Source organism: Podarcis liolepis (assembly GCF_965112155.1).
Source record: "Podarcis liolepis genome assembly, chromosome: 1".
NCBI classification, from domain to species: domain Eukaryota; kingdom Metazoa; phylum Chordata; class Lepidosauria; order Squamata; family Lacertidae; genus Podarcis; species Podarcis liolepis.
The window spans coordinates 59,858,434-59,880,950 of record NC_139554.1 but is presented as its reverse complement, the minus strand read 5'-3'; the positions used below and the strand labels follow the sequence as shown (position 1 = coordinate 59,880,950).

Here is a 22,517-nt window from a genome sequence, read left to right as displayed (position 1 = left end):
TTCCATTAGTAGACTTTCCCCATGCTAAGTGTCCTCTCCCACTTGAGCAAACAAGACAACCGCTGAGGAATGATGGAATAACAATATAACAAGTAACTGTGCTACAATTTTTTGATTAGTTCTTAATTTTTAACATTTATTTAAACTTACTTAACTAATACGCTTTTAATTAAACTTGGGGGGGGGGGAGAAGCCAAGTGACAGTATTGCCATGCTTCAAAAAATGATATAGGCTTGCATAATTTACAGTCTAACCGTTTTTGTCATACAGAAACACTGGCAAAATCTTATGATCAAATTGCACTGGTTGTGTTACCCCCAAGCCACTCCCAGAAGTCAGCATAACATTTCTAGGTATTTGGGCAAAAAATCCGAATACATATGAAGGTATTAGATTCACTTCTGAACTAATTTCAAACTTCTGTGCAGATGTGTGCTTATGAAACCAAAAATTATTCCATACACTTTAACACAGTTCAGAAATGTGAACTTTCTTACTGCAATGCATCTTGTGTCTTAATTTATGTCCTCAACAAAATAGGACTCTCGTATGTATTTCCATTATTCTTAATACTCAAGACTACTGCCTGAGCATCCTCCTCTCCCCACAAACCAGGTACTTTATGCCTTCCATATACCTCTTTGATTTATTTGACTCTGCAATTGCCTTCCTTGCACAGGCTTCTGAAGCATGGGTGTATAAAGAAATAGCAGTTACCCCTTTTTAAATCTTACTCATTTTTAAAAATTATATCTTTCTTGCCTCCAGGAATTTGAGTTCCTTTAAAACTTTATGATATTTAACAGTGTACATATTCTTGCTATATGCTGCTTGTATTTGTTATAGAAAAAGTGCTTATAGAAATGTGTAGCAACCTTCACTATCAGAATAAGCACTTCCGGGTATATGTGCATGCAAATATCTTTTATTTTTATTTTTAAAGGGTATCAGAAATAGAAACTTGTCTGTATAGATGGAACACATGCCTTGGGTGAGTAGCAGCAATACTTTTAACTGCCTGAAGGATTTTTTCTGCCTCCAGAAAATGATTTTTTTCTGACCTCAGAGCCAGTCCAAGACATTTAGCAGCCTGAGGCAAAATAAATAGTGCTTCCCTTTACATCAAGGTACATGGTAATAATCAAAGCCAGCCAAGTTATTTTGACATCTGAGGCAGAAAATCCCACAAATGCCACTCCCGCTGTAAAGATACAACCACCACACCAATTAAATAACTAACAATATGTGACATTTCTCAAGGCTCCAAATCAGCTGCCTGAAGCAGCTGCCTCCCTCTGCCTAATGGTAGGGCTGGCCCTGGAAGCCTCTTCTCACATACCGTATTTTTTGCACCATAACACTCACTTTTTTCCTCCTAGAAAGTAAGGGGAAATGTCTGTGCGTGTTATGGAGGAAATGCCTACGGGTGGCATGCCTACGGATTTTCCTCCTCTAAAAACTACATGCGTGTTATGGTCGGGTGCGTGTTATAGAGCGAAAAATACGGTAATTCCCTTACAATACAGCTTGCATGCATTAAGCTGGCTTTAGAGTCCTCAGGTATTACTCCTTTAAAACAAACAAACAAATCTGAAAAACCTATCTGAAAAAGGTCACAGACAGGAATTCACAATAAACATGGAAACTGAATTTCAGAATCTCAAACAGACAACATCAACCTCAGGGTAACACCACAGTAATGAGAACAAAACCAATCTACGAACTGCTTACTCTTTTATAGTGATCATAGGAAAATTTACTTCGCTCACAAGCTGGGACCCGGAAATTCATACTTATTGGCATAATATTTAAAAGGAAGGTAGAATATCCATTTACAATGCAGCCTGCTCTTCTTTGTCAAAGGATGTACAGTGGAGGGTGAAATATATGCTGGCATGTGAAGCCTCAGTAGTTAATTTTAGTGGAGGTCATGAATGCACCCTGATCAGATATTCTTACACGGGAATGTTTGCTGCATTAGTATACCCACCCTGACACAGCTCATGCATGTCTCTCAGCCCCCATAACCCTGTCACTGCCTCCTTTTCTTTTCAGTCTTCTTCTGCATAATCCTGAGCACCTTTTAAAATATCATTACTCTATCATTTCATAACATGTATATACTGCTTGATTGTAGGAAAAAACCTCAAAGTGATTTTTTTTACAAAAAAAGCTAAAACAAAAAAAAATTCCACTAAAAAAATTACAACCATAATTTACAACATCCAAAAGGCTAAAACTGCAATAGAATAATATAAACAAATGAAAACTTGTACAAACATTCTAAGCACTGGATAGGCTTATCTAAATAAGAATGTCTTCAACAGGCACCAAAACAATACATGAAACACCTACTGTTTTGAGGAGAATATATCCAAGCCAGTAAGCATTTCATAGCTGTGAAACAGCACAGCACATGCCAGCCCCAATATATTACATTAAGAAGTACCGTATATGAAGTTGTTATATCCAATAGTGTGCCAATGATCAGTTATTTGCCTTTGATTTTAATGGGGTGGTGGCATGCACAGATTAGATATATAGTATTAAACTAGCACAGCTTGCAAATGTTTTACATTTAAACAGCATAAGTAAATGTGACTTTAAAGGCAATAATTCAGCTTTTGCACAATTTAGGACAACTGTCCCTTCTTCTCACTAGCCCCACCCAAGTGCGAGTTACAAATGCTACTAATTATGTGAAGATGGACTAGAGTAGGCCATTTTTTCAGAACATGACAACAACAAAAGTATTAAAACCAAACACCAAAAGTCCCTTATTTCTGAAATGTTCATCTAACTGTGAGCAGACAAAAGAAGTTGAAATGTATATAGAACTTTGATCTGGGGATGCGCCTATGTTGTATTACCAAAAAGATGGCATATTGCCATCTTCAAGTCGTAACTCGTTCTCTAACATCTTGGATGATATTCAACATCACATTGGTGAACATCACATTGCTCATGCAATGGAACTTCCTCTTCCTCTCCTTCCCAATCTGTTCTGGAGGTCCCCCATACTCTAGAGCACAGATTGAGGAGTCACGTGGAGGTTACAGGAGGGAGGAGTGGAAGATGAAGCCCTGTTGCATGAGGAAAGCCCATGGACACAATAAGATGCCACCCTTTTTGCACTTTACAAGTGTGCTCTATTAAAGACACTGTCCAACTTCCACTGTCCAATTTCCATTAATTTTATTGTAGCTGAATTTAATGAAGCTCAATTTATTGCAGAGTCTCTCAGATACTGTATTCTAGTAGGAGCACAGCAGAGGAAATTTTATCATGTTGTGCAACACAAGTTTGACTTAACTGACGGAAACAACACTCAGTGGAGATGAATTCTACAGAATGTACTGTTGAGATATGAAAAGAAATTCAAAAGTTTGCAATACCCATACACAGTACTCTGTACTTGGAAAAGCAAAAGATAGGCCCTGTAATGGTACAAAACTTCTACAGCTTAGTGTTTAATTAACGTAAATGTTTAAAAATATAATAGGAATTTTCATTTTCTCCCTAGACAGTTTGATTGTATGGCTTTGAGCTCCATTAAATAGCATACATATATTAGTTTTGCACTGCTCTACTACACAGTTTGTAATCAGGTGTCCTTTGTTTTGGGTATATAGTCCTCCATTTATCTACCTTACATTGCAATACAGTGAGGACAGGAATTGCATTTGAAATCCCACCAACTCAAGTTAATACTGCCATCAAATATTTCCAGCTGAATGCCTGCTGCTAAATAAGAGGTATTTGATATTGCAACAGACTGTCAGTTGATATGGCTACCCTCCCACCTGTTTTCACCCACCCTTTCTATAATACTTCATCCTCATTTTTCTCTTCTATAGTTCTCTTACTCCCCCTTCTCAGTGGGAAAGTCCTTTATAGCTGTCCTTAAAAGAGACAGGAAATTCCCTCTTAATCAGGATAGATCCCTTCTGCCTCAACAATCACAGCCTGGTGCACAATCTAACTCCCTCACACAGCCTCCTTGCTCCCCAAGGAATGCATGTTTCGAAGAAGAAAGGGGGGGCAACGTTGTACCTGAAGAAATGTTTCAATCTGAAATTAGTACTCTGTACTTCAAGACAGTCCAATAAAACCAGCCACCACATTTCTTGCTATCTGTCTCTACCTGTTTAGACTGTAGCTTCAAAGAATTTGGAGCACAAAAGCATTTCAAAATCAATGCTATCCTGTTAAAGCAGAAGTCTGCAGCCAATAAAGCCTTAGCAGGCAGTGAGGCTCATGAAGGATTGGAGTCTGGTTCAACTCCATCCCCCAATGAGACTCACTGACCTGTGGCATCAGGATTTGTCAACTCAAATCCTGGGGGATCTGTAGCAAAGGAAAATGGAAAAATTCTCCTGGGATTTGTGTTCCAGTGGCTCAGAAAATGTACCAGGTTGGAAATAGACAAGTCAATACAACTTCAGAAAGTTGTACCCCCAACCCACTTCCTTCCTTCTCATTCTCCATTTTCGGATTGGAAGGCTAGATGGGATGTAAATCAGGAATTCTTCTCCAGCTCAGATTTGAATTCAATCCAAATAAAAATTCAGGGTGTCCTTAATGATTTCCTCAAAAAGGAGTTGAGTATTTATAACCCCCTGAGCTGGTAACTGGTTCTGATCCTGGTGAAATTTGCTGCCAGTGCTTTCAGCTGAGCTGGTCTAACCTTAAGGTATAAATAGCATATATAGTAGAGAAATCATTTTGCTTTAGTGCAGAAGACGGGACTGGTTGGGCCTTCTAGCTCTAGAAGTTCATATATTTTGTAAATATTATATAATCAGATTGCTTTTGTCCTCTTTTCCAAAATATAAACCACCTTACTCTACTCTGCCCTCTCAAATACTTGTAACTATCAGCAGAACAGTAGAACTTTCTTACTTAGAATCAGATATTTCCCAGTGACAGCAAAATGATGCTACTTAAGAGTAAAGAAAGTAGCCACTTCATTTGTTGATAGCCAGAGTACATTGCATCCTCTGCAAAATGCATTATATTTTTGTAACATATTCCTCACCCAGTTAGGAAGTTGGGGGAAAGCCTCTAGAACGTTTCTAAAGAGGGAATTAATTCAGACTCATGTGGGCAGATCAAATTATTTACTTTTCATGAAGCAGTTAAAACAGCTGTAAAGCGTTACTGAGTTCCTTCATAAAATAAACAGTCAAACTGTCATGCTCCTATCCTTTGGTTTGGAAAGCAAAGAGGAGAGACTGTTGCAATGTGTGTATCATTTAGGTATGAAATTCAAGCAAGCTTGGGTTACAAGAAGGTAGTGTCTCTCCATAACGGGACGTGGGTGGCTCTGTGGTCTAAACCACCGAGTCTCTCTCCATGTTTCAAATGGAGCCAGGAACTCTTTCTAAGCAAGTTTCATGTGTTCCAATGAACTTGTGCAAGACTTTCTGTTGATGCACCCATAGAGAAGTCCATAAATTGATTGTTTAAAGGAAAACATAAATTGGGATAAGAAAATGTGCATGGTCTACCCCATGAACTGCAGTGCAGTTAGAACTTTTCAGCTTTGGACTGAATTTTAAGGATGAGCCAAATGTCCTATGTGGTCAGCAGAAAAGTAACTAGTAGATCTTGGCAGAATAAGAGTCAGATGCTCAACAACTCAAAATAGAAACACGCGGAGAGGTTATATTGGAGAATTTGGTCTAGAGTACTTCAATGAGGAGCAAGTAATTGTTGCAAGTGCTTTGTAATGACAGATTAGAGTAAAATAAGATAATGGTTGAAAAAAACAGTAGCTATCATACATCAATAGATGGCAGCATTTATATTGGTGTATTGTCACACCTCATATACTTGGCAGTCACCAGATGCATAATTTAATATGTTCTGGGAGTTTCCCAATTTCACATCAAAGAACAATGTTGCTGCCATAAATCTCCTTAGTTAGATTGTGTTAAGTATATCACACAAGTTTTTTCAAATAATACAGTGCTGAATAAATTTCAAACAGGCATAAAAGATCTAATCAAATAATCTTGTATTTGGCCATCTGTTTCACAGATGTAAACAAAAGCAAATTTTCTACTGACTGATAACTTTCTAAATTAATTGTCTGTTGTGAACCTGCTGTCAGCTTGGTTGCTCTGGCTTCTATTTAGAGGTTTCTGGGTCAAAATACATTTTGTCATTACAAATTGACACTCTTTAAACTGTCTAGATTGTTGCTGAAAAACAAAACTAGAGCCATGAGGAAGGTGAGGAGGGTATCACGTTTTTCAAATTTGCCAGATTTCCAAATTTGCCCAGTAGGAAATGGGAAAGAGCTTTTGAAGAGTAATTACTTCTGTCTTCATTCAGTAATTTCATTCATTAATGGCTTAGCCCATAGTGGCAACGTATTATTTAGAAGGCAGAGAGAGAGAGAGAGAGAGAGAGAGAGAGAGAGAGAGAATGGAGAAGATAAAGAATAAGGTTTCAAACTTCCCTAGTGATTAAAGGTGTTCAGAGCATTACAATTAATTCTACAGTATTGTTGTTGTTTAGTCATTCAGTCATGTCTGACTCTTTGTGACCTCATGGACCAGAGCACACCAGACACTCCTGTTTTCTACTGCCTCCCAGAGTTTCGTCAAATTCATGTTCTATAACACTGTCCAACCATCTCGTCCTCTGTCATCCCCTTCTCCTTGTGCCTTCCATCTTTCCCAGCAACAGGGTCTTTTCCAGGGAGTCTTCTCTTCTCATGAGGTGGCCAAAGTATTGGAGCCTCAGCTTCAGGATTTGTCCTTCCAGTGAGCACTCAGGGCTGATTTCCTTCAGAATGGATAGGTTTGTTCTTCTTGCAGTCCATGGGACTCTCAAGAGTCTCCTCCAGCACCATAATTCAAAAGTATCAATTCTTCAGCAATCAGCCTACTTTATGGTCCAGCTCTCACTTCCATGCATCACTACTGGGAAAACCATAGCTTTAACTATACGGACCTTTGTCAGCAAGGTGGTATCTCTGCTTTTTAAGATGCTGTTCACAGTATTACTATCCCTAAATTGCAGGCATGGGGAAAGGAGCTGAAAGTGACAGTGGTTTGACTAAAGCTACCTGATGAGTTCACGGTTCAGCTGAGGCCGTCACCAGTACCCCAGGGGCAGAGAGGAGGGGCCATGCTGGAGTTGGATCCAAAGTCCTCCCATTTACCTAACATGCCCCTGAGATGGCATACTCCATTTCTTTCCAGCTGGTTGCCCACCATACACACACATCCACCTTGGCAGCAAGACCAGCAGGTTTCATGTTAGCCAATTGCTCTGCCAATGATCGACTGGGTCAACTTAAGTCTCTTGATTTCCGAAGGTACATCCAAAGAAATTAGGTATTAGTTTGACACTCCCATTTCCACAGACAACCCAGTAATGCTCTTAATCAGATGGAAGCAGAAGATGACAACTAAATGATGTTTGGATTGCTCCCGCAATTAAAACTGATGTTACTGTTGAAGAATTGTTCTAAAGTAGGGGTGGCCAACTCCCAAGAGACTGCAATCTACTCACAAAGTTAAAAACTGGCGTTGATCTACCCCCTTTTTTGGATTCAGGTCAAAGTTTTTTTTTAGGAAAGAGGAAGACCACTTTTCTTGGGGTGCAAGGCTTCTGGGGGGGGGCAGTGATCTACCAGTAGATCTCAATCTACCTGTTGGACGTGCCTGTTCTAAAGTATAAGGAACCAAGAATTAAAATGCACATAACTAAAATGCTATGCAGGATTTTAAAAAGAAGCTAAAAGGAACCATTTGAATGTGAAACCCGTACAAGTATAGAAAACAAGCACTCAGCCCATTAAGCATTTAAGAGCCTGTACTGATGACAACACTTAAAGGCTTTTTGCTGGCACTTTGTACTGAGGTGTAATTCGCTTTGAATGAACAGGACTCTTTGTGCATTAAATGATGCTTGAGATTGACATTGGTTATAAGTAAACTGCATATATAACAATGGCTTGGAGCCAGACATGGAGTAATACAGTTGGCATAAGCATGAAGAAACCCATCCTATTCCATTATTTGTGTCACATGTCTCCATTGCTTAATTCATAAGATGACAGGTGCATGAACTCAAATGAAGCCTTGCATACATTTCATTAAAAGTGTAGCATATGTAAATATTGGTTTCCTGGGAGCTGTAGTTTAAGGCTGCTGGGAATTATAGTTATGTGAGGGATGAATGACAGTTCTAAGGATTATCTGGGGGTGGGGAGAATGCTTTTAGTGTGTATGCAGTCCTTATTGTTGTATGGCACACTCTATCATTTACAAAAACAACGTACTAATAATCACTAGCCTGTGTGTGTGAGAGAGAGAGTGAGTGTATGTGTGTGTGTGTGTTTTTAAAAAAATTAAATTTACAATAAAAGGTAGTTTATTTGGATAAAGTCTAGGTTTTCTCCGCTCACAAAATGTAAATTTCTAGTTAGCCACATTAACCTATGGTTCAGTGCTGAACTTCACTTTTCAACACAGCAGAGCATGATTCCAGTCAATGCACCAGGATTATTCCCTGCAGCATTAACACTTTAGTTTGATTCAAAGAGTTTTATCAGCACAGTGTCCAGTTTGTTTATTTATTTATTTATTTAAAAAGGTCAATCAAGCAAATGTTTTTGATAGGCAGTGGTTTTTGATGTGATTAGATGTCTCATGGAAGCATGACAGAATAACAAGAAATGGGTAAAGGAAGATAATACTGTCTTGAAGTCCAAACTGCTATAGTTCATAATTTCTCCTAGCTGACATAGGTAATCTGGCAACCTGGTCAGATTAAACAGAGAGACATGAAATCAAGTCATGTGTGACACATCTGGAGGTTTTTATAACTGGGAAAATGATATAGAGAATTAGTAGGTTTGCAACAATCCCTGCTGTAGAACACCATGTGTTGGTTGTGCATAAGGGGCTGAAAGTGCTTTGTTTGTCTTCTTGCCTGTGGTATGGCAAGTTGCTTTTGAATGGCACACAGCAGTGACCAAAGCTGAAAATCTTTTGAACCACCTCTCCTTTCAACTTTTAGATTGATATCAGATGGTTTCTCTAATATAAAATCTGTTAGGGATGACGACAGCAAAACCATGATTATCCCAACGAAATATAATTAAATGGTCAATTTTCACATAAAATTGAGATAACATATTTAACTGAAACCAGTTTCAAAGCTAACAGAAGCCATTAGAAGAAAGATAAGTTTTTTTTGCTTGTGTGAAATGGAAGTGTATATATGATAAGACTACACCAGTAAGATCAAAAGCAGAAGCTTTGGCAAAGTCACCCTTTGTATGCTCTATAAATATAGTTCTACTAAATGTTTTGCGAAGCCTACTTTGGATGTTATTATTTATGTGGACTCCAGGCTTGTCTATGCCCAAGGGATCAGGGCAGGTAACCAAGATTTAGGCTTTAATATTAAAAGCAGGGACAAGACAAATAAATTGATTTATGTCTCAAAAGGGTTCAAAATCTAGTTTGTCTGGACAGGAAAAATTTTTGAAAAATATTTAGGCATAACAAAAGAGCCAACTGGAGAAGTCATACAAATTAGCAAACTATCTGGTAGCCACATCAAGAGTTGCAGTATTCTTTACCATCCTCCAACCTAACCCACCATGCATATTGGAATAGGTATATCTTTTGCCAACCAGCCAGAACTGGCTTCAGCACTCCTTGGGCAGTTGCCAGGACCCCAGTGCACCAATAGGGCCCATCACCAACCTCACCCCTTTCCTGTGCTCTGCTGAGCAGTGGGGCAGCTTAGAGATGCTATTTACATTTCTGACAGTGTCCAAAAGCTGCCCCCCCCCAATATAGCATTGCTCTCAGGATGCAGGAAATTTAAATGTCTGTCTTGACTTACTGCCAGTTAAGTCCACTGGGGTTAATTGGGGACTCTCCATGTAAAAGAAGCCCACTAAAGGCCCCATCAAACCATGATTTGTCCCTCTGCCCAACAGTTGAGATTTTGAACAAGGCTGTTTCAAAAAACAACACCTTCAACGCATCCCCCCATCCATTATGCCTGATTAAAATCTGCCTTATATTTTAATCAGATCATTGATCCCTCTGGCCCAGTACTGTCTGATTTCCTTGGCTGTTTCTCTCCATGGTCTGAAACAGAGATTTTTCAGGACTTTTTCATAGCCCTTACTTAGAGAGCAAAGCTGAACTGTTTCCATCCTAGGCTATCATTTTAAGAACTGTAGCTTTAAGAACTAAGACCCACAATTGCCTTTCTCCCCTTCCTTCCTTCCTTCTTCATTCCTTTTTTTCCTTTTATGTCTTGTAGACTGAGACCCTGATGACAGGACTCTCTTGTTTTTATTAATCAGAAAGCCACTCTGGAAGCTTTTCAAGAGGAGAGCTAGGTAAAAATGCTACAATATTTCTTTTCTAGGTTATATTTTAAACATTTCTGTTACGGGAAACTTGGAAAGACCCAATTATTTCATTGAGTTCTGCAATCTCCGGAGAGAAAATAAATGACCAGATTAATGGAAGCTGCTACTGCTGTGCATCCAACTATGACTTACAGGCTTCATAAACAGTGCTTATTGGCAGTTGGGCCAACTGATTCCTTATGAGAGGATTATGCACAATTAGCATTAGTTGTTTCTAAATGGGTAAGACAGCTGTCTGACAACCACCAATTTCACAGTGGCAAATGGCCCAGCCTCTTCTTCCTAACACTTAGTGAACAAAACACTAATTGTTTGGGGGTTCGTCTTGAGAATTCCTCATTTTCCAATCAGCCGCATTGCCCAAGATGTCTTGTCAGCAATGAAAGAGAATTTCATAACATCCTCCAGTGAATGTTATATTAACCAAATTTAAGAACAAGAACAAATTTAAGAAATGGGCACAAATTCATGGTCTCACTCACACGGCTATTAAATGCAAGGAGACAAGCCCCCACAGTGGGCCCCCCTTCAAACTGACCCCAATTTAGGTCTTAAAAGGGCTTAGTGGAAATATCTGCAGCCACCATTCAGTATTAAGGATATCATAAGATTATCCTGAAGAAGTGAAAGTCAGCCCAGTATTTAGAACTATTTATATGGTCTAAAGCTACAAAGGCGGCATTCTGTCATAAGGATTTAAGGGGCTATTAATATAAGTAGAATATCTACAGAATTAATGCAAATATTTTATATGTGTGTATTTAACAAAAATGTAATAGGCAGGGCTCATGCCTTCAGAAAGAAAGTAAGTGACACAGGGAGCAGCCGTGACTTCCACTTTGATTAACCAATTCACAGTTTCAGAGGGAGGGGAAAAGGAAAGAGTTCTGTTTTCTCAGAAGAATCTGTACTGAAAGCAAGGAAGGACACTCTGCCCTCGTTTTAAAAACCTTGGTCCTCACTCATGTTCTTTGAACAACACTTGGACTGGGGAATAAGAGGTGCCCCTGCCAATCTTTCTTCCCTCCCAACACCAAATGGCTAACCAGCAACACCTTTCCCTTTTTCCATTCCCTTCTTTTGCCTTAGATTATTAGTTACTGGTGGGCCAGTTAAGACTGTTAAATTTGGGGTATCTTTAGGCACCATCTCCACTGTAGTTCCCCTTGTTGGTCCATTCACAGTATTGCCCATTCATTTGAAAACAGATCTCCAGCAGCGCAGTCCACTGAGTGTATGTGTAGGCCATCGCCATGAGTTGAAACCTGGAGAGCTCAGGGTTCCACTTCACAGAAGCAACCTACTTATATACAGCAGACTGCTCTACTGTAGGTAAAGGTAAAGGGACCCCCTGACCATTAGGTCCAGTTGTGGCCGACTCTGGAGTTGTGGTGCTCATCTCGCTTTATTGGCTGAGGGAGCCGGTGTACAGATTCCGGGTCATGTGGCCAGCATGACTAAGCTGCTTCTGGCGAACCAGAGCAGCGCAAGGAAATGCCATTTACCTTCCCGCCAAAGCGGTACCTATTTATCTACTTGCACTTTGATGTGCTTTCGAACTGCTAGGTTGGCAGGAGTTGGGACGAAGCAACGGGAGCTCACCCCGTCACAGGGATTCGAACCACTGACCTTCTGATCGGCAAGCCCAAGGCTCTGTGGTTTAACCCACAGCGCCACCCACGTCCCTGCTCTGCTGTAGACATGAGGGTTGTGTTTGAGGGGCTGTCAGGGATGCTGGTGGTGCAGGACAAGCAGGCATGGCCCAGCTCTCCTGCCTCACATAATTACCATTGCATGTAAGCTGCAGGAACTATACAGTGACACAGAATTAGTTCTTAGGATCAGGTAGTTCTTTCACTCTAGGGGATGATCTTCCTCTCAAATAACTGTCAAGCTGAAGCCACAGGACAGAACAGGAAGCACAATGGTCAGTGTTAAACTAAGGCAGCTTGCTATGGCATGAATTGTTCTACAGTGGAGCTGCATGACTGGGTGTCTTCTCTCCAGCCATTCTGATTGCAAGCTCCAGCACTGTTGCACAGGAACTTGATCCAGTCTCCCCAATACTTTGTGGGACCACATGACAAACCAGATGAGGCTTCTAAAGAGTTGGTGAAGTTGCTGGTGCATTACTGAGCCCTATTTAAAGTGCTTTTTGACCTTCAAAGCCTTAAATGAATTGGGTCTGAGTTACCTGAAAGACCAGAGATGGAAGCCCTTTTCCAAGAACAGTTAAGTTGGCAGAGACAAGAAAAACAGCATGTAATGTGGTGGCCTTGCAGCTCTGAAACACGCAACCAACTGACCTTTTCCAAGACACAGCACTTCAAGCAGTGCCGCATTTAGGGTGGTGCAGGCGTGCAACATTCAGAAGATCCATAATTGAGAAGATCCATTTGGAGGCACAAAATTTTGGCCTTGCACAGGGCACCATATTATGAAAGATTACCAAAGTCCACCCCTGTTTCAAGGGGAGGAATTCAACAGCACACTAAAGTGATAGTTCCATTTCAGCTTGCCCCTGCCCCTGTCCCATGGATTCTTCTGACCCCTAAGCCAATTTGGGGGTGAGGAGAGAGAGGGAAAAGTCCCATTGCACAAGTGGAAAGCCTTGCAAAGTCTTCTGCTTACAGAACTCATTAATTTAATCCTTTCCTGGGTGTTTAAGAAAGCATCAAAGCCTTGCCTGTTTTCATTAACCTTTTCTTGAACAGTGCTCTATTATGTTATTATACTATGTTCTTCTACTGCTGGTGGGTTTTCTTAAGAACTTAAGGAGAGCCCTGCTGGATCAGAGCACAGGCCCATCTACCCCAGACACGTGTTTCACAGTGGCCAACCAGATGCCTATTGGATACACACAAGCAGAACCTGAGCACAAGAGTGCTCTCTTCACACGTGAGTCCCAGGAACTAGATATAGATATATCTTCTTAAAGTTATACAGTATTTATTTAAGTTTTGGGCTGCTTGGTTTTACCATTGCCAGTTTTATTGGAGTCTGGATTTTTTGTGGTATTGTATTATATTGTACTGTATTTTACTGTGTTCAGTTATGGAGGACATCTCGAGTTTTACTCTCAAAGGTGACCTACAAATGTTTTAAATAAATGAACAGAAGGATTATATGGCACAGCAGCAAACAAAGTTTTTGCAAAATAGCTTGTAGTTGTAGCTTCTGCTCTCTTGTACATATTTCAAGGACATGCACCCATTTTGTCTTGGCAGTAAAGGAGAATCAAGACTGCCACACAAGTCTGTAAAAATCAGCTCAGTTTTCTTTGGGTTTTGAAGTAATCACTCAAAAAAGCTATTTACAAAGGTGATTATGGGTATTATCATTGGCAGCAACATTAGTGTAGCACAATAAGGAAGACAGCAAATTATCTTCTTGCAATTCAGGCCAAGAGTGATTTGTCATAAAATAGGAGCAAATCAGACTAGGAGCATGAAGTATGACAGACAAATAAGGCAAAACCATATTACAGGAGATAAACTTGCATATTTATCTTCAGAGGAAAACTCTTTGACACAAGCAATGTATCTTTTTCCGACAAACTGCTCTAAGTTCAGCAAAGTGTATTTATTTACCGTAACTCCCTATTTGTAATAGCACTAGCTAATATTGACTGAAAACATTTCTAGAACTTTCCAAAAGTTCAATTGCACTATATTAAAACCAAAATAAAATAAAGACAAAGGGCAGTATTCAACTAAACAATTGCATGAGTCAAATGATTTCCACTTAATAATAATAATAATAATAAATTTTATTTATATCCCGCCCTCCCCAGCCGAAGCTGGGCTCACTTGAGAAATGGGACTTCCCTTTTGCCCTGTGATGTGTCCAAATCTGTTCCAGAGGATTGGGGGAACCCCTAAAATAGATTTAGGGGACACGGAAGGGGAGAAAGGGGGTGAAACATTCCATTGTACAAGGAATATTCCATTGTCCTTGTGCTAATGGAACTTTTGCTTCAGCACTGCCTTTAATTCCATCCAAAAGCCTTATTGCAACACCAGTAATGACACCCTCTGCCTCTCATAAGAGACTATAAAATAAAATAACCTCTCTTTAATTGATCTTAATGCCTAAATTGTACCCTGCTGAGAACAGTCATTCCAGAATTCCGAGACTACAACTGAAAAAAACCTCTGTTATTTCCTGCAGGTGATTTCATCTCCCAAACTCATTGCAATAGGATGGGGATCCCAACAGGTTGGTGATTCATATTGTGACTGACTGACCCCAGTTTGGGGTTGTGAGTGTTGGACCATGAAGCTAGCTGGATGACCACTATCTCCTCAGCCTAACCTACTTCACAGGGTTGCTGTGAGTTTAAAAAGCGGAGGAAGAGAACAATGAACACCATACTGAGCTCCTTGTAGAAATGGTAGAATATAAATGTAATTACGTTTAATAATATGCATTTCCCATGCATATTATTAAACGTAATTACATTTATATACTCTACCTAGCCAGATCATTGTGCCATTTAGCTGATTTACTGGAAGTTGCTCTCCAAGGTTTCAGACGGGACATTCCCAACCCAAACTAGAGGTGCCAGGGATTGAACCTGACCAGTGCTATTTTCCTAGAAAAAGAGGTGCCAGAACTCACCATGAACACCTCACTCATTCACTTAGAATGGAAATGATGCCCACCTGAGAGGTGCCAGAAATGAGTTCCAGAGAGTTCTGGCTGAAAAATAGCCCTGAACGTGACACCTTCATCATGAAAAGTGGATGCTCTACTAAGGAGCTATGGCCCTTCTTATTCTAATGAAACAGTTTTAATAAAATCTGATTCTAATGAATAGTTTTGTTCTATCATACAGAGAAAGGAAAAACTTTTGAGACTGTAATATTATTTCTTAAAATTGCAGCTATACTTTGCACATATGTGTGCGAGTGAAATACAATAGGTGTTAAAATAGCTAACAAATGTATGTCAGGCGGAGGACTCTGCTGGAGAAAAATTGGTTGATCAAATCCTAATTCTCCAAACTCCATAATCTCTTATCCTCTTGAATCAGTTCCTCCCTTGCAGTTTTAAACTTCAGCATGCAAGAGTCTTTCCAAATGTAATTACTATCCCTAAATAAGCATTCCGTCTTTGGCAAATTCTCCTCAAGAACCCAGAAGGCACATAGTGATAAGAGCATTAAAGACATATTTTGAGCAGAAAGTGAAATCATGTAGAACAGATATCCGAGCCTCAGTGATATAAACCTTCTTGCACTCTTCAGAGGGAGCATTCTAAATTAGTTCAAAATTTACATGAGCAGAAGTTAAAACTTTTTTAAACACAAGCCAAAATTCACTGCTAAAAGGCAGTCTAGAGATTCAGGGTTAGTTCCAATGAAAGTTTTTGGAGGGGGTAGTTATTTCTAGGTTCAAAAGATACACATTGCATGCTTCAATCTGAACTACACACGCATACACATTTGCAGCTGCTTGCCTCTTGAGAAATACACATTTGTGAGGGTCTAATTCTTTCCAAATAGCTGTTGGACTGGAGCTAAATATACCCATGAGCGCATCTCAAAATTAGATTTTAGGCCTGTACTTTGTATTATGGGAATCACACCCATCATCACACCTGTACTTTGTATTATGGGAATACAAAAATGCCTTGGTTGAAGTGCCCTGAGGCTTAAATGAGATGTACTGTACCCGCATCCCATTATAAGAATGCTGATCCTTTTCAGTACAAAATTGCGTGACCAATTCAGGACTGATTTAATATATGCCCTTACCTTTCTTGATTTTTCTACATTTGATGGTTGGCAGAGCAATATATGGCATGATTCCACCAAAACCACTAAAGGTGATGTTGGGAAATGCTGGTTAATATACTCAATGGGCCACTCATTCAAGGAAGTCATCACTTGATGATGCAGATTGAGTACTGGATATGCCTGTCTGAACAAGCCCATAATGGATTTACAAAGCTAATTTCCCAGTCATTCTCTGCACACAGTTTGTGGTAAAGGACCCATTATTTCCCCAGACTTTTCATTATTTTAGTGCTTACTAGTTTTCTCCCCGTTTCAATATTTGGAGGGGGAGGTGTACTGCTGTGAGATTTGCTCTGTTACTTGTTTTATTCTGTTTTAGAGTTCATGTGTTATGGTTTTATCCAAGTATTTGATTGTCTTCAACTTTAATTCTAAGTCACAAAGAGAACTTCTCTTGTTGGATGGCATATAAATACTGCAATAAAACACATAGGAAAGCTGTGTAACCCAGTTTTTTTAACAGTTCTTCCTCTCACCTCTCAATAACACATTACAGTGGTACCTCGGGTTACATATGCTTCAGGTTATATACGCTTCAGGTTACAGACTCTGTTAACCCAGAAATAGTACCTCGGGTTAAGAACTTTGCTTCAGGATGAGAATAGAAATCGGGCTCCGGCAGCGCGGCGGCAGTAGGAGGCCCCATTAGCTAAAGTGGTGCTTCAGGTTAAGAACAGTTTCAGATTAAGAACGGACCTCCGGAATGAATTAAGTACGTAACCAGAGGTACCACTGTACTAAACACCCAATCACAAGGCCAGAAAATTGACATACAGATCACCTATTTGCTAGAATATAAATCAGAACCAATTAGTCACATGGAACAAGTAGAAATTACCACTGAAATACATCAGGTTGGCTGTAGCAGGGAAAAGTCTGCACTATCTGCTTCCTATTCTTTTTTTTTAGGCAAAGGAAACTCTGTGCCCTTGTTGCACCATCTACATTTCTACTAAAACTGTTGGCCTGACTCACACGTCTCCCACTTGCAGCCAGGAAGTCAATGCTATATGAGTGGTTCTCATTGTCCAAATATTTTAGGGAATTTTCTGGGTCCAGTAGTCACGTATGCAGCTTTGTTTGGAAGGCTCACAACAGATGTGGCAAGTTTTTACTGGCACTAATGTGCCAGTAATTTTTTAAAAAATTATTTATTTATTTATTTTGAGAGAAAGAACCATGGGGGGAGGGGTATTGCTGTGGGTTATGGGTCACACGACAATGCCCATAAATTTTCTAGTGCACAAAGTTACTCCACAAACAATTATTGGCTATCACTACATTACAATGTGCCAGTCACGTCTAATGGCATTTTATCACTTCAAAAGTAATGATATGTTTCATTCTATCTATCTGGATTCCCATTACAGATAGGTATACACAGGAGCCAGCTCCTAGGGGCTGAGGTTCCTTTGGACCCCAATTAAAATATTTGAGGGGGTTGGGGGTTGCAAAGTTGATGGGCATTGCCATTCAAATGGTGTGCATGCACACGTTTAGTGATTGATTATGTGGAGCAGGGCTTACCTGGCGTCCCCAATATTTTATTTGAGTTGGCACCCCTGTATGTAAACAAGACTGAGACAGTAAAGCGCAGAAGGCCACATGGTGAAAATGTAGATGAGTAGAGATTTGAACCCCATTTTCCTATGTCCAGATCTAGCATTTTTACTTTATGGCCCATTCTGCTACAGAGGAAGGGAGGGAGGGAAATAGGTTATACTCACTTGGCTTCAACCAGCAAAATGTTATCACTCACATCCAAAACTCTGCTTCACACCTACATACATCCCAGCCTGCCAGGCACTGTAAGGGCCCTGCTCAGTTATTAAGGTTAATCTCTGAGTGTCTGAGTTGGGGTGATAGTGGCAGGTTCCACTTGCTGCTATATGTGCACTGCAATGTAGATTTGCAGTGTGCTTTGGTGCATATGCATGGTTGTGGGGAACCACAGGATTTGTAGCTTTGTTTTCTCTGGGTTCTCAGCTGTGGTGAGTCCTGCCTTTACACCTATGTTGCAGACGTGTATTTCTAAACATGGATGGTGGGGAGTAGAACCTGCTGCTAACCATCACCTGTACGTTCCACATAGTCCCTCGTAACAAGGGTATGTAACGCATGCAAGGGACAGAATGGGGAGTAATGACACATGATTGTAACCATTTATGTCCCAAAATTAGCCTTGGCCAACCATATGTTCTAGACTGCAACTCCCACCAGCCTCACCCAGCCACGTAGTTGTGGGGTAAAGAATAAAAGATAGACAAAGTTCAATTCTCTACTGCTAGTATTTCAGCAGCTTGTGAGTCAACAGCCTCGGAGATTCTGTTTGTACAGGACAGAAGTGAGTGAGTCCTTCCACAAAAACAAACAGAAATCCCCAAAAGAAAAATATGACCAGGGCATAAATGTTTTCATCTCACAACTGTTCTTAAAAATATGTCCGTGTTTGCAAGGATATCCCTGCTGCAATGATAAGAATCCAATTTTGTGCCAAGAATGTTCACAGCTAAACAAGTTTCAACCTTTCCTTGAAAAGAATATACTGTAGATCAACATCAAACACATTATTTCCTTGTTGGTTGGCAACAATTTTTATTGGCGGACCATCTAAAATGTGGGGGCTCAAGGAAGCCTGATGTGTTCCTGGCAAAGACAGCTATCACTCTCCTCTTTCCAGGAGAAGCAAGAAGCAAGAGGGAGCCTTCTCCTCTCCCTTAGCTCATTTTGGTCTCAGTCTCCCTTTCCCATGACCTTTCTAGGAGACAAACTCATAAGGAGCTGCTTCCACGTTGTTGTTGGTGGTGTTGTGGGCCCCAGAGTTCTATTTCTTTATGTTATTGTATACTGTCTTTCCACCAAATGATGCTTAAGTTAGATAACAATAAAACACAAATATAATTGCACAAGGCTTCAGCTGATGGGGCTCATCTACTCAATAAAAATATATAATGAAAATTGCAATTGGTTTCCAGTTCATTCCTGGGCCCCATTCAAGGAGCTCATATTAGTGTTTAAAGCCCTAAACAGCTCAAGCTCCAAGTACAGTGGTACCTCAGGTTAAGTACTTAATTCATTCCGGAGGTCCATTATTAACCTGAAACTGTTCTTAACCTGAGGCACCACTTTAGCTAATGGGGCCTCCTGCTGCCACTGCGCCACCGGAGCACGATTTCTGTTCTCATCCTGAAGCAAAGTTCTTAACCCGAGGTACTATTTCTAGGTTAGCAGAGTCTGTAACCTAAAGCGTATGTAACCCAAAGTACCACTGTATCTGAAAGACTGCTTCCTTCCCTACAAACCCTGTGTGAAGATCAGCATAGGGTAGTTTCTCCACCCTCAAAAGCTTGGATTTGTCATGACCCTGGAGAGGGCATTCTTTGTCGCAGGCCCTAACTTGTGAAACTCCCTCCCCACAGGGAGCCCTCATTATGTAGTTTCTGCCACATACTGAACATCAACCTTATTTATGTTGGATTTTCTCTCTCTTACACACACACACACACACACACACACACACACACACACGTATAGACCAGTCTTATTACATTTATTGTAAACTGATGTATTTTAAATTGCTGTAACCCGCCCTGAGACCTTGTGGCAAAGGGTGAGTAAGAAACTGAAATAATAAACTTAAGAACAAATCAAGCAATAACATAGTAGAAACAACCAATTGAAAAAAACACTTTCAACTGTCTAAGTCAGCTTACAGGCCAAAGGACTCTCTAAATAAAAAATGTCTTTGCCTGCCTGCAGGTCATCAGAAAGGGGAATAAACCGTTGTCCTTTGGTAAGGAGGTCCAGAGTCTGAGAGAAGTTGCTGACTGAAAATGCTGCTTACACTTATGCAAATGTGTTGAGGATTGCCCTGCTTCCTTCTTGAAATGTTCTCAGTTTCTTCACTTGGCCTTTCCTTGGCAGATTCAAACAGATTAGAAAAACAAAGCAGGAAGGGTTATCTGACGCCTATTAGATCCAGTTACATTAGTCATCATTCTTTTACTGATGTAATGGCAAAAGGTTAATCTAAAAAGGAGCAGGATGGATCTCAGGTTTCATACACGTACTAAGCTGGCCGCATGGAGTGTTAAAATCCTTGTGTCAAGAGAATTCAGATCAAAAGTTATTTGCGGCAGTATCTTGCATTCAGAGCCTTAAAAACAACAACACCTGAACGGCACGTCATTCTCTGCAAATATACAAAGCAGGCGGTAGCAAAGAGGTCATAGTAACCTTGCTGTGGTTATGATAAAAACAGAAGGTGTTGCTAAGAGACATGCAGCCTACGTGGAGTTTCTGATGGAGGGGGAGAAGTGTCAGATTTGGGGTTGTCAAAAATGTAGGTTGCTGGCATTACTTTCAATAGCTGTAAGGAGCTGGGAAGTTTACACCATGGTGCTAAGACAGCCTTCCAAGCACACATTCTAGGGTCAGGTCTGTGTTCTGACACCTGCATAAACAGGCTATTGTGAGGGAAATGGGAGCATGAAAATGCAATCCTGGGCTGGCAATCCTCCAGCAAGAGATTACATCTCAATGAAATCTATTATGCAGGCTGTTTGTGCAACAGCATTGTGGCTGAGTGTAAAAATTACAATGTCAGCCTTAGGGTGGTCACAGAAGAGAGGACTATTGTGGCAAGCAGAGCATTACCAACAGGAAAGGTCCAGGAAAAATTGCACCATCCTTTTTTAAAGTACAGTTGCAACACTTGTCTTCTATTTCCTTTTAGGTTGTTTGCACAGGTCACATTTAAGTCACTGTCAGATAGTTGTGCTGATGCCCACTATTAGCATTGCAACGTTTCTTGAATGAATGAATTTCTATTCTGCTTTTGTGCTAGATCCACAAAGCACTTACAATATTACTACGAGTTTGTGGGGAGGCAAATTATCCTGAAAGTCCTGGGTACCAGATTCCCAACTCCCTAATTTCTAGACTTAGTAAATGTAGGAGATTACTAAATGCTTGAAGTCTTCACCTATGTGCGAGACAGCTTAGCAGTGTAAAAAGGCAGGCTGAATCAGCTTTCTGACCAGGAACTGCATGGCAAGAAGAACCATGGGCGATTGACACAAACGGTTACCATGTGCTGAACAGCAGAGAAGTGTGAGCCCCTCCTCCCATGAGGGGATGGTGATCAGAGGCCAGGTTTAGGATTTCAGTGTTTGATGATATAAGCTGGGAGGGGAAGTTCCAGGTGGGCAGTAGGTGGGGATGTAGGCTGGAGGAAAAAATTTGGCATTAAAAAAAAAAAGTTTGGAAATAGAGGGCAGGGGCAGAACTTTGGGCAGGCTGGCAAGCTCAAGGAGAGACACATAGATGGCACTCAGGATGCCTTTGAATCCAATGTTACACTCCTGCAGGAATGCTGTGAACTCCAGTAGACTCAGGTGTAAACATGTGTAAATAAACCATATTTCACAAAGACACTACAGTCTCCATTGTGCCTCAATTCTGAGGGAAACACAAACCCTGGTTACGTGCCAAGACCCCCTGGAATCTCGTGCACCACCTGGCAGAGATTGGGGTAGCCCATAACAATATATAAAAAGTGCTAAAATGCTTTCGGCTTGCCCCTCTGGGTATTTTTGAAAAAGTCCCACTAAGTTCAGTAGATCGTACTGCAAAGTAAGACCATATCACAGCCTTTATTGAAATACTACAGGCACCGTTGCTTTTAAGAACTCGCTGTACCTGGACGAGGGAAGAATTCTCATAGCCACTCCCCTCAAGTCAATTGACCCCGTCTCCCCTCAGTGCTTGTGACAATCTAAATTTGTGGCAAATGTATGCAATGCCTAAATCTATTGCCATAAGAAGAAGTTACCAGTCAACCCACATGTTACTTTTTGTCTCATGCCTAGCCAAATAGCAGCTTCCCTTCATCTAGCAAACCTGTTCATTGCTAGCATAGATTGCACAGCGGTGCTGGTGGGAGAGGAATATTGCATAAGTCATGTCAAACTTTAGATACTATTTATTGGACTTATTATTCTCTTGTTGCTTAGAGAACTACTTAAAATAACTACATCCAAGCACAAGTATATTCAGAGTCATTCTGCCCTTTTTCTCTCCTTTCAAACATTTTTTTCTTAGAACATTCCTGTGGCAAAACCCCCCACAATATCCTGGCCTCTTAGTGGAAGGTCAGACATACAGTTTTGAATCAGTGCTGCCCTCCCTCATTCTTCTCCTAGCTGCAAGTGAATGAGATGGGGGCAAATCACATTAGATGCTCTAACACTCCAAACAGTAGCCTGAGGAACTTTAAACAGGCAATAAATAAATACAAA

The 22,517-nt window shown here is 40.5% G+C and overlaps 2 protein-coding genes across 14 annotated transcripts in view; one reads left to right on the top strand and one right to left on the bottom strand.

Moving 5' to 3' along the window:
• The window catches only part of DBX1 (developing brain homeobox 1), a 206,438-nt gene extending 204,274 nt beyond the window's left edge, over positions 1 to 2,164 (top strand). The window contains exon 5 of the transcript XR_014517057.1: positions 2,154 to 2,164. The gene's annotated coding sequence lies outside the window, so the exon portion shown is untranslated. The remainder of the gene's footprint in view (positions 1 to 2,153) is intronic.
• The window catches only part of NAV2 (neuron navigator 2), a 537,366-nt gene that overhangs the window by 191,146 nt on the left and 323,703 nt on the right, over positions 1 to 22,517 (bottom strand). The gene's annotated exons all lie outside the window — the stretch shown is intronic.